The sequence below is a fragment of the Penaeus chinensis genome, chromosome 41 (assembly GCF_019202785.1).
Source record: "Penaeus chinensis breed Huanghai No. 1 chromosome 41, ASM1920278v2, whole genome shotgun sequence".
NCBI lineage: Eukaryota > Metazoa > Arthropoda > Malacostraca > Decapoda > Penaeidae > Penaeus > Penaeus chinensis.
Window position 1 is genome coordinate 27,147,238 of NC_061859.1, and position 10,000 is coordinate 27,157,237.

Consider the following 10,000-nt stretch of genomic DNA (forward strand, 5'->3'; position numbering starts at 1 on the left):
AGATTATTAACCAAAATATTTATTTTTAATTGTATGATATCCAGCTTGCAAATGCTGGAACTCAAATGAGATTTTGATAATGTATTAGTCATAAAATAAAATATTTGGATATTTAAATGACTTACACTTTATGGATTTCAAAAGATATGTGCTTGCACAAAGGATGATTTGAATAATTTGATGTATCAGTGTAATGAAAGATATTTTTTGAAGAGAGGAAGCTCCAATTACATTTTTTTTGCATTTCCAGTATATGTTGAAGCCTTTGAAGTATTAAAATCAAATACAAAATATTTTTTTTTTATCAGCATTGTGTCTTTAGTTGGTAAAGCTGCAATATAAAGACTCACATAAGATTTGATATCATATTTGTGTTTGATGAACAATGAGATAGTAACTGGTTTACCAGTTGTTTGGCTCTTAATTGATATGTAAATTGGTAGGTAACTAGATACTGTTGATGTAGTAATTTTTGTACAAGCAGGAAAAATAAAATTACAATGATAGTCTTTTTCTCTTATGTCTACCAAATAGAAGTTGGTGTAACCTCTCTGGTAGGCTGGGTAAATGACACGGTCTGTGTAATTAGTGGGGCTTGACAGGGTTTAAGTGACTGTCCTTTTTATCTCATGTGATATCCAGTCCTCTGATGATGCCCACCATTTAAGAATGGACATGAACCGCTTAAGAGGGCTTCAAACACTCTTTTCTTCAGCTGTAGTTTTATGTAGTTCTGCATCAATTCAGAACAGTAAATTTGTTCTAAGAGAGGTTAAAATGGGAGAAAACAGCAGTGTGGGAAGGAGAAAGAGAAAAGGGAACAAGAAATATAGAGTATTCTGAACCAAAATTCTTTCCAAGTTATTTTCAAGGATCAGGAAACAAGATATATTGGTAAAAATATAAAAACTACTGTACTGAAATAATACTGGACTTGCATATTCAGGAAACACTCCCAGCTGTTTACAAATGGATTTTTAGTATATTATATGTGTGTAAGAATTTATAGTACACAATTTTTCATCAGCAACAGTTACCATTGCTGAACATTTCATCATAGGAGAAAATATCCAAAAGAATGTAACATTCAGTCTGGTACCACTAATTTTTTCCTTCAATTTTTTAATCTAACTTAAGAATACTAGTACATTAAAGCAAGTTCCATAGTAATTAGCATATAATGACATATGCTGACTCTGGCAGCTAAGTTTAAAGTTCTTTATTTTGCTAACTATAAACAGATATAGAAGGTAAAAACAAGGCTAATGTGGATAACTGATTTTCTGCAGAACACGACCCCTTCAATCCCTTGCATGTTGTAGTGGGGCTTTGGAGATGGAGACCCAAGCCTAATGTCGAGGAGCACTCCTTTGCTGGACATCAGCCTCTACCTCAACAAATTTTACATGGCTTTCCTTTTCCCTCTTTCCTTTTCATTCATCCCTTCATCCCCTTCTTCTGTCCAGTTATCCCAATCATTAACTCATTTTTATCCTTTTTGCCATAATAATTTATCATAATGCCATCTTTGCCCCCAAGTCTAGCATTATACTTGGGGGCTCTGCCCCCAAACCCCACCCTATCCCTATATTTTGAATACACTGCTAATGACCTTTGATGTTGACATGGCAGAAATTTTTGTGAACAGCAGTGACATAGAACAATTTTCACCAACAGTCAGGGTGCACATTGTAGGCTCACTGCAATTAGACCATTTGCCTGATAGTGTGATTATTAAATGGTTTGTTAATTCCAACTTTCATAGACAACATTAAGCTCACGATTGTGGTACATTAATGTGAACATGTCAATGCAGGCTTTAAATATGAAAGTTTAAATTTAAATATTTAATATAGGCATTTTTGGGCAACTGGTCTAAGAACACCTTTGGGCACACATACCCTCAACCACCGTCACCAAATCTATACTGTTGTAGCAGGCTATGCAAATGTCGCTATAGTAGGTACATAGTAACCTCAGCCTCCATCCCGTTGCTGTTGTGGGGACTCATGAGACGGGGACTGATTTTGCAGGGTCTTCTCCTCCCCCTTTCATTTCCCTCTCTTCTTTATCTGCTTATTCGGTCCACTTATCCTAATCATTTACTCATTTTTATTCTTTTCGCCACAATACTTTTATCATAATGCTAAGTGACCTTTGATGTCTGGCACTTTCATTTGTTTTGGCCTTTAACCGTTCTGGAAATCCAAAAACATCGCCTTATTGAACAAAAAATATCCTTACCCTTACACCCTGTCGCATAAACATTACATGTTTATGCGGCAGAAAAAAGTCGATAAATAATTAATGGTAATATTAGTCTGAGACAAGGCAGATCAGTTAGTTAAATTAGCACTCTCCCATGAAGAACCATACTATGCAATAGCCAACGCTTTTCCTTACTTGCCCTCTCTCCCCCAATCCCCAATCTGTCAGGTATCCTCACGGAATCCCCGCCTTTTCAACTAACTGCCTGTTCCATTGACGCGCAATTACCCTCCATTTGATCTAACATCCCTTTGTCCTTAACCCTTCCCCTTCTCTCAATCTTACCCCATTTACTCCCCCTCTTTGTACTTCATTCACTACCATACTAACTTAATAAGCCATATGACGATTGAAATAGATATTTTGTTCTAATCAAGAATTTCTTTAAACTACTCTGACCACAAAACTTTACCATAGTGCCATAGGAACTTTGATGTCTAGCACATTTATTTATGTAAAACATTAAACCATATGGCATTATGAAAGTATTGCTCGGACAACAGGTATGGGCGAACCCAACTGAGTTTCTAATGGACTGTCTCGGAGACAGCAGGTTACACTGACAGGCTACACATATAGTTTGTCGATGCGCTATACAGGGTATACAGGATGCAGTAATGGAGGCAAAGCCAGTTTCTTATCGCCACTGACAATGGTTAATGGTTAATGGTTAAAAGAAAAATAAATGTGCTAGACATCTAAGGCCATATAGCACTATAGTTAATGTTAGTGAAGGGTGGTTGGGTTAGTGATTAGTTGTTATAGCTGGGTTAAGGAATTGGTGAGTGAATGGGTTAGGGTCGGATGAGGTAATGTAAAGGGTTAGATCAAGTGAAGGATATATATGCGTTTGAGGAAAGAAAACAGGTTGTCAAAGCAGAAAGTGTGAGATTCTGTAAGGATGTCTGATAAGTTGGGATGTCTATGTAGGGAGGATAGGTGGGAGAAAGTAGAGGTACGGGCTGCTTCAAAACGTGGGCATGACAATAGAATATGTGGGACTGAAAGAGGAACATTACATAAGGGACATAGGGGTGGATCGGATTGTGACATCAGATAGGAGTGTGTTAGACGGGTGTGGCCAATGCGTAAGCGGGCGAGAGCCGTCTCCCAACGCGTCTGTTCCGATGGAATGGAGCTGACCAGGAGGAGATTGACAGTTTTACGGTATGTAATTTATTAGTGTGGAGACTTGACCAAAAAGATTGCCATCGATTATACAAGAAGGTCTTAAAGTGTGGGTAATAATCCGTGGCTGGGAAATGTGAGAAACGTGGTTGGTTTGATGTGGACATAGCAGCGTAGCGTGCTAGAGTATCTGCCTGTTCATTGCCGGGGATTCCAACATGGCTGGGTACCCAGCAAAATTTGATTGTTTTATGACGTGTGGACAGGTAGAACAACCAGTTCTGAATCTTACGAACAAGGGGGTTGGTCGTGTGTATTGACTTTATGAGAGTTAATGAGTTACGGGAGTCAGTAAAAATTGTATAAGAGGAAGAGGGGAGTGAGTATATGTGTTTTAAGGCAAAAAGGAGTGCATACAGTTCTGTAGTAAGGACACTGGATTCAGGAGGGAGGGGGTATTTGAAAGTACGAGTTGGGAAGATTACTGCAAAACCAGCACCGGAGGTGGATTTGGAGCCGTCAGTGTAGACGGGAATACTGGAGGAATGAGTGGAGGCATGGTCAAGGAAATGGGTGAGAAGGACAGTAGGAGGAACATTTGATTTTGGTGGGTCAGGGTAGACAGAGGAGCAAATATAGGGGCAAGGTATAATCCATGGAGGGACTGATTGGACAGAGAACGGGAGGTGTCTGAGATGGGGAAAAGGGGAATGGGAGAGGAGGGTTTCCATGCGAGTGGAGAAAGGAGTAGGTAAACGTGGAGAAGAAGCAAAGGTAGGAAGTAGGGATCGTGGGATAGTTAGTTTAGTGAGGGGAAGTTGGTGGAATCGAGCATAACATCGGAGAGAGAGAAGGGCACGGCGTCGAGAGAGATACGAATAACTGTACAAGGGACAGTGGTTTGAAAGGGAGGTATGACATAAGGTGTTTTCTGGTTGATAAGTATGGACGAGACATAAAGGGAGTGTGGGGAAGAAACAAAATGGTAATTGGGGATTGGTATTGGAGAATTTGTAAGAAAAGTTTCTTGAAGGCATATAATGGATGGGTTATAAGAGGAGAGGATATGTCGGAGGTCAGGTCTGTGAGAGCGGAAACCGCGAATGTTCCAATGAAGGATAGTTATACTTTCTTTGATTTAGCGAAAACGATTGTAGTACGTGTTGGAGAATTTGAAGGGGAAGGTGCTAGAGGGTGGGATAAAGAATGAGGTTGGTTGGGGAGGTGGTATTGTATCAGGAGGGGTGTTGGGAGGAAGAGGGTCTGGGGAATAGGGTACTTGTGACATGAGGGATTCACGTGTGTATCCAGGAGGGAGTGGAAGGGATAGAGGGGATGGTGGGAGGGTTAATATAGGTGGGGAGGGATCACGAAAAATCGGTCCCATTTGGCTGGCCTAAATAGAGTATTTAGGATTCTTGTAGAGGTGGGGGTAGTAGAAGTGCGGGGATGTGTGGAGGAGGGAGTAGTGTTGAGGGAGCTAGTGTTGTGGGGAGGTGGGCAATAAGGTTGTAAGATAGTAATAAGGGGAGATGGGGTGGTTGATGAAGAAGGTTGTGGGAGTAAAGGTGTTGAAGTTGAGCATGTTGGGAGAGTAGAAATGTCTCCTGGGGGTTGGTTGTTGATTATGGTTGATACTGTACTAGTATGCATTGATAAGGGGGTAGTTGTTGCAGTGTTCGGAGCCGTGGTCAAAGGAGAGCCGGGATTGGGGCTATTTGATAAAGGGGCAAGCCTCATTGCCCCTAAGAGTGGGGTTACGTCTTCATTATTGGCCATGATAAGCCTGAAGTATGTTGGAAAAAAAAACAGCCCACCCCTGAGGGTTCCCTTGAGGGGTAAGGGCCAGGTATGGCAGGGGAATACCATGCCCATGGTTCCCTCAGGCCGTTCAGGACTGACACAAAGTCAGCCTTTCATCCTTTCAGCACGGCTCTCACACCTTAGGAGGTGGATAGCAGAAGGGATTGGTGAAGGGACTGAAACGAAAAGTATGAGTGGGAAAAAAGACCATGCAAAATTAGTTGAGTCGATGGCTGAGTCCCAAGGTTGAGGAGTTCCCCATCATTGGGTCTCAGTCTTCGTCTCCTAAGCCCCCCCACGACAACAACGGGCCAAGGATTGGGGGGGTCGCCACTGACAAGATGGTATGTGAACAATGTACAAAGTTTGGATAGATACTTTGAAATCCTATCCTTGCTTTCTGCAGGGTATGTACAGTATTTTGTATATAAGTTTTTGCAAAGGGTTTGTGTTTGTGATGGTTTCACTATTTCGTTTGTGCATAATTGTACGTATGTGTTGTGCGTACATGGTGTGTGTGTGAGGTGTAAGTGTCCCTTTGGTTCACCTCCACCGTTCGGGTGGCGGTTTCGACCCCACCAAAGCCTCATGTCAACCATCGTCGGTGGTTGCCATTCTATGGTTTGCCACTCTACTCCGAGCTCCACACCTGAACACTTTCCTCTATCTGTGCCGAGTAGCTGACAGCTGCAGCCCGCTCTACCAGTGGCTATCTTGTGCTTGTGCTATTCCACCCCAGGTGCATGACAGTTTTGGCTTGGATAGTTCGTCCTCCAACACTTCACTGACGGCACTCCTGATACCTACCGTATACGATTCCGTGTATTTGTGATGTACAGTCTGGGCAATAGAATTTATGAAAATACTGTATTGTTAAGCCCGAGAGAATCTATTTTCTACAAATAAGCCATAGATATACATCAGAATATCGGAATAACAACGCAGGTAATATTTGCGAGCATTTAGAGTTGGAGCATTTTAAACCTCTTTGTCATCGTCACGTTGGTACACCTGTTGGCATCGGGGGGGGGGGGGGGGGGATTGCTGGAAGGCAGGAGTACATGGCTCTCTGGCATGCGAGGCGATGGAAATCAGGAGATCAGGGCACTATACTATCTCTCTCACTCTCTCTCTCTATCTATCTATCACTCACTCTTTCACTCTTTCACTCTTTCACTATTTCACTATTTCACTCTTTCACTCTTTCACTCTTTCACTCACTCACTCACTCACCCTCACTGTTTGTCTGTCGCTCAAAACAAAGAAAACAGAGGGAGAGTACACACACACACACATACACATATACATACATATTTATATAAACATATATGTATACATACACACACACTTGCATATACACATATGCACAAATAAACTTATGTCTAGTGTCTTCTCTGATGATCAGCTGATGACGCCTTGGTCGGGCTGCTCCTCCTGCAGCGACCGTGAACGGGCGAGAAGGGCAAGAAGAACGACAATTTCTTCGTGAAACTAAAATATTTATTGGCAGATCATTTGAGGTTACAGTTGTGAAATATGTACAGCACACGGTCAGTCCGTAAAGTCTAAATTTATATTTATCTACATTACATGGTAAGGCTTATATCATAGACGCAGTTGGTCTGGTGCAAGTGCAAAAATCTCCTGGCAAATGGCTACTAGTTTTAGAATCCAAATTTACAAATAACATTGGAAAAATAATGTTACCGAGGATGTTCCTACGTGAATATTTCCTATTTCCTACTTTCAGGTATACATTGATGCCTATATATGTGAGAATGTGAAATATAAAATGCGGAATGAGAAATGTGAGACAAGTGGAAAGGGAGAAGAGAGATAAATAGATAGAGATAGATAGATAGATAGATAGATAGATAGATAGATAGATAGATAGATAGATAGAGATAGATAGATAGATAGATAGATAGATAGATAGATAGATAGATAGAGAGATAGATAGAGAGATAGATAGAGATAGATAGATAGATAGATAGATAGATAGATAGATAGATAGATAGATAGATAGATAGATAGATAGATAGATAGATAGATACATAGACAGATAGAGAGGAGAGGAGAGGAGAGGAGAGGAGAGGAGAGGAGAGGAGAGGAGAGGAGAGGAGAGGAGAGGAGAGGAGAGGAGAGGAGAGGAGAGGAGAGGAGAGGAGAGGAGAGGAGAGGAGACAGGTTTCCGAACTGTTCCCCAGACTTCTCTCCTGATACCTCGCACTCAAGAGGGAGAGACCGCTGGTGATGTGTCTGAAGTGAGTGGTGGGAAAGGGCTGTGTGTGGGTGAGGGAATGATGCTATACTGTACAGCGTAGAAGTAAACATCAAACATCATTTATAAATAATGTGTGATCGTATTATTATAATTCTCAATATTACTATTGATAGTAGTAGTAGTGTCCCTGTATGCCAATGTTAGTATGAGAGAAAGAAGAAGCAGTAGCGACAGGAAGAAGGCAAAAGGAAATCATAAGATACTAGTTATCACATTACCTTAGTCATAAAATAATAGTCTAGTTTCGTCTACTGTATACCTTACGGACATCATTTTCTATCAGTCAGTTATCTTCTAAAAGCACTACAAGAAGGTCCTCTTCCCAGACCTATTTGGATAAAGTGATAACAGAGCAGAATCTCTTTTAAAAATACACAATACAAGAACACAACAGTCAAATTGGGAATATCAAAACTGTGACTCATGATTTAGCGATGTACAGCATAATGGCACGAGAGTGAGATCTGCTCCGATTTGAAATTTAGGTCCAGTACGAAATGTTGCGGCCAGACATCTCGGCGGTCTGTCCGCATTCACATTTCAAACATAATTTACTCCCAAATAACACTCATACAAGACCATGATTATTCAGGCTATATTAAATGGAAATCAAGGAGTGACTATCTACATTAGTAAGAATCAATCATAGCAAGTACTTCTGAACATGTTCCAACAACACTGTATGTATAAGAGAGACACAGGAGGATATGAAGAGGCAGGATGACGTGACATATGCGGCGTGTCTTGTATTCGGAACACTGTGGTGAGCATGAAGTCCATCTTATGATCTACATTTCCGTGAAAATGAAATCCCTCGCCATGGCCCACGCGCGTGAAATCTCGCGGAGGATGATGAGGGCTTACGTAGTCATGACGCATCAGGGTGAGAAGTAGAATAAATCGATACATATTCAGTCAAATGACAGCGAAATGCAAGCCTACTGGAGGGCCACTGGAGGACGTCGACCACGCCCCATGGCTGTCACGACCCGACGGGCACTGGAACTCGCCTTCGAGGCACCCGCAATGCACAGCCACGAATGCGCCGTCCACGAGGCACTTGGCCGGAAGAGAGGTCGGGCTGCAGGAGTGACCTCGCCTCCGGGCGGCGTCCTCGATGACCACCTCGGCAGCTCGTGCGAAGGGCTCTCCGCGAAGAAACTATTGTGTATTTACAACTACAGGTGAACTAAGTGGCTTAATGATATACAAACATATACTCTCTCTGCTGACACGCGGATGCCTTCAACTTTCTCGGTAGGCGTCTTCAGGTGTTTTGCCAGCAGCAGGGGCCCGAGACCGACCCTCAGGGCCGCGCAGAGCGGATGCCTCGACGCTCGCAGAACCCGGGGTCACAGCGTGTGTGACCTGTCGAGCAAAGGTTCACGTGCAGTGGGCACCCTTAGCCGCAAGAGTTTCTCTAACATGAACTGGTCGTTTATGACAAGTTTCATACGATACAGTTCTACTGTTTGGTTTAAAGTAAACCAGACACACGCACACACACACATGCACACAGTCATGTTTGCCCTCGCGAAAGGGGCGGTTCTAGCAGGTGTTGCTTACGCCCACTTCAATGCAGCTGTTGTATCTTGCGCGGCGTAGCTTTCAGGAGGCTTAGCTTTTGCTGTCGGCGAAAGAGAGAGGAAGAGAAAGAGTCGATTTAAGAGAGTAAGTCCTACTGAAAGTCTATGAATTTTGGGAGAATATTAATAAAACAAAGGTTTTAAAGTGAGCACTGCAGAATATTCAGATATCGTCAAGGTAATTCACAGAACTAATAAAGAGAAGTTTTACTTACAACTCCCAAGTGTGTAATGATTCTACAATCATTATTCATGGCTGGAAATACGAAGAAAGCGACAGTTGAACACACGAGGAACTAAATCTTCTACAGTAAGATGAACTCGGGAATTCCCAAGCCATCGACATTAAGACCCACAACAATAACATGTATAAAGAATTTGTATAAAAGAAAGAAGTATTTGAGTAACTCAAGGGATATGAATATTTCAACACTTAATTTTTTTTTCGTTTGGGTGCGCGTGAGGCCTCGACCCGCCATGAGCTCGTGTAACTTGTGACTTCTAAGAAGAAGAAGAAGAAGAGGAGGAGGAAACAGTAGTAGTAGTAAGTAAGTTAAGCCAAACCCGAGCCTCATTTTAAGCGTCCAGCTCCCGCGCAGCCAAGCACGAGGCACAACCAAAGCCCATGTATGACACAGCGCCGGAGGAGCAAAGCCAAGCGCCCTCGCCCCCATTGCTTCGGGCTTCAGTGCATCCAACACACTTATAGACAGCAGCGCCACGCCCACTGTGTATCTGGGTGAGTGTCTGTACGTATGTAACTGACACTGCTTTCCCTGGCGCGAAGGGATGCAGAGAACATAAATATTGGCTCTACGGCGAAGCTACCTCTGGCACGCATGATAGACCGTTCCGAGGACTCCGGCGCTGATAGAAGTGTCAGTTTCGAGACAATTATTCTTCAGAGGATTATTGACTAGATTCCTATTTG

General features: G+C 42.5%; 1 protein-coding gene across 1 annotated transcript in view; it reads left to right on the forward strand.

Moving 5' to 3' along the window:
• The window catches only part of LOC125047497 (plasma membrane ascorbate-dependent reductase CYBRD1-like), a 27,336-nt gene extending 26,830 nt beyond the window's left edge, over positions 1-506 (forward strand). The window contains exon 4 of the mRNA XM_047645732.1: positions 1-506. This exon is cut by the window's left edge and continues 1,215 nt beyond it. The gene's annotated coding sequence lies outside the window, so the exon portion shown is untranslated.
• Positions 507-10,000: the final 9,494 nt, after the last annotated feature.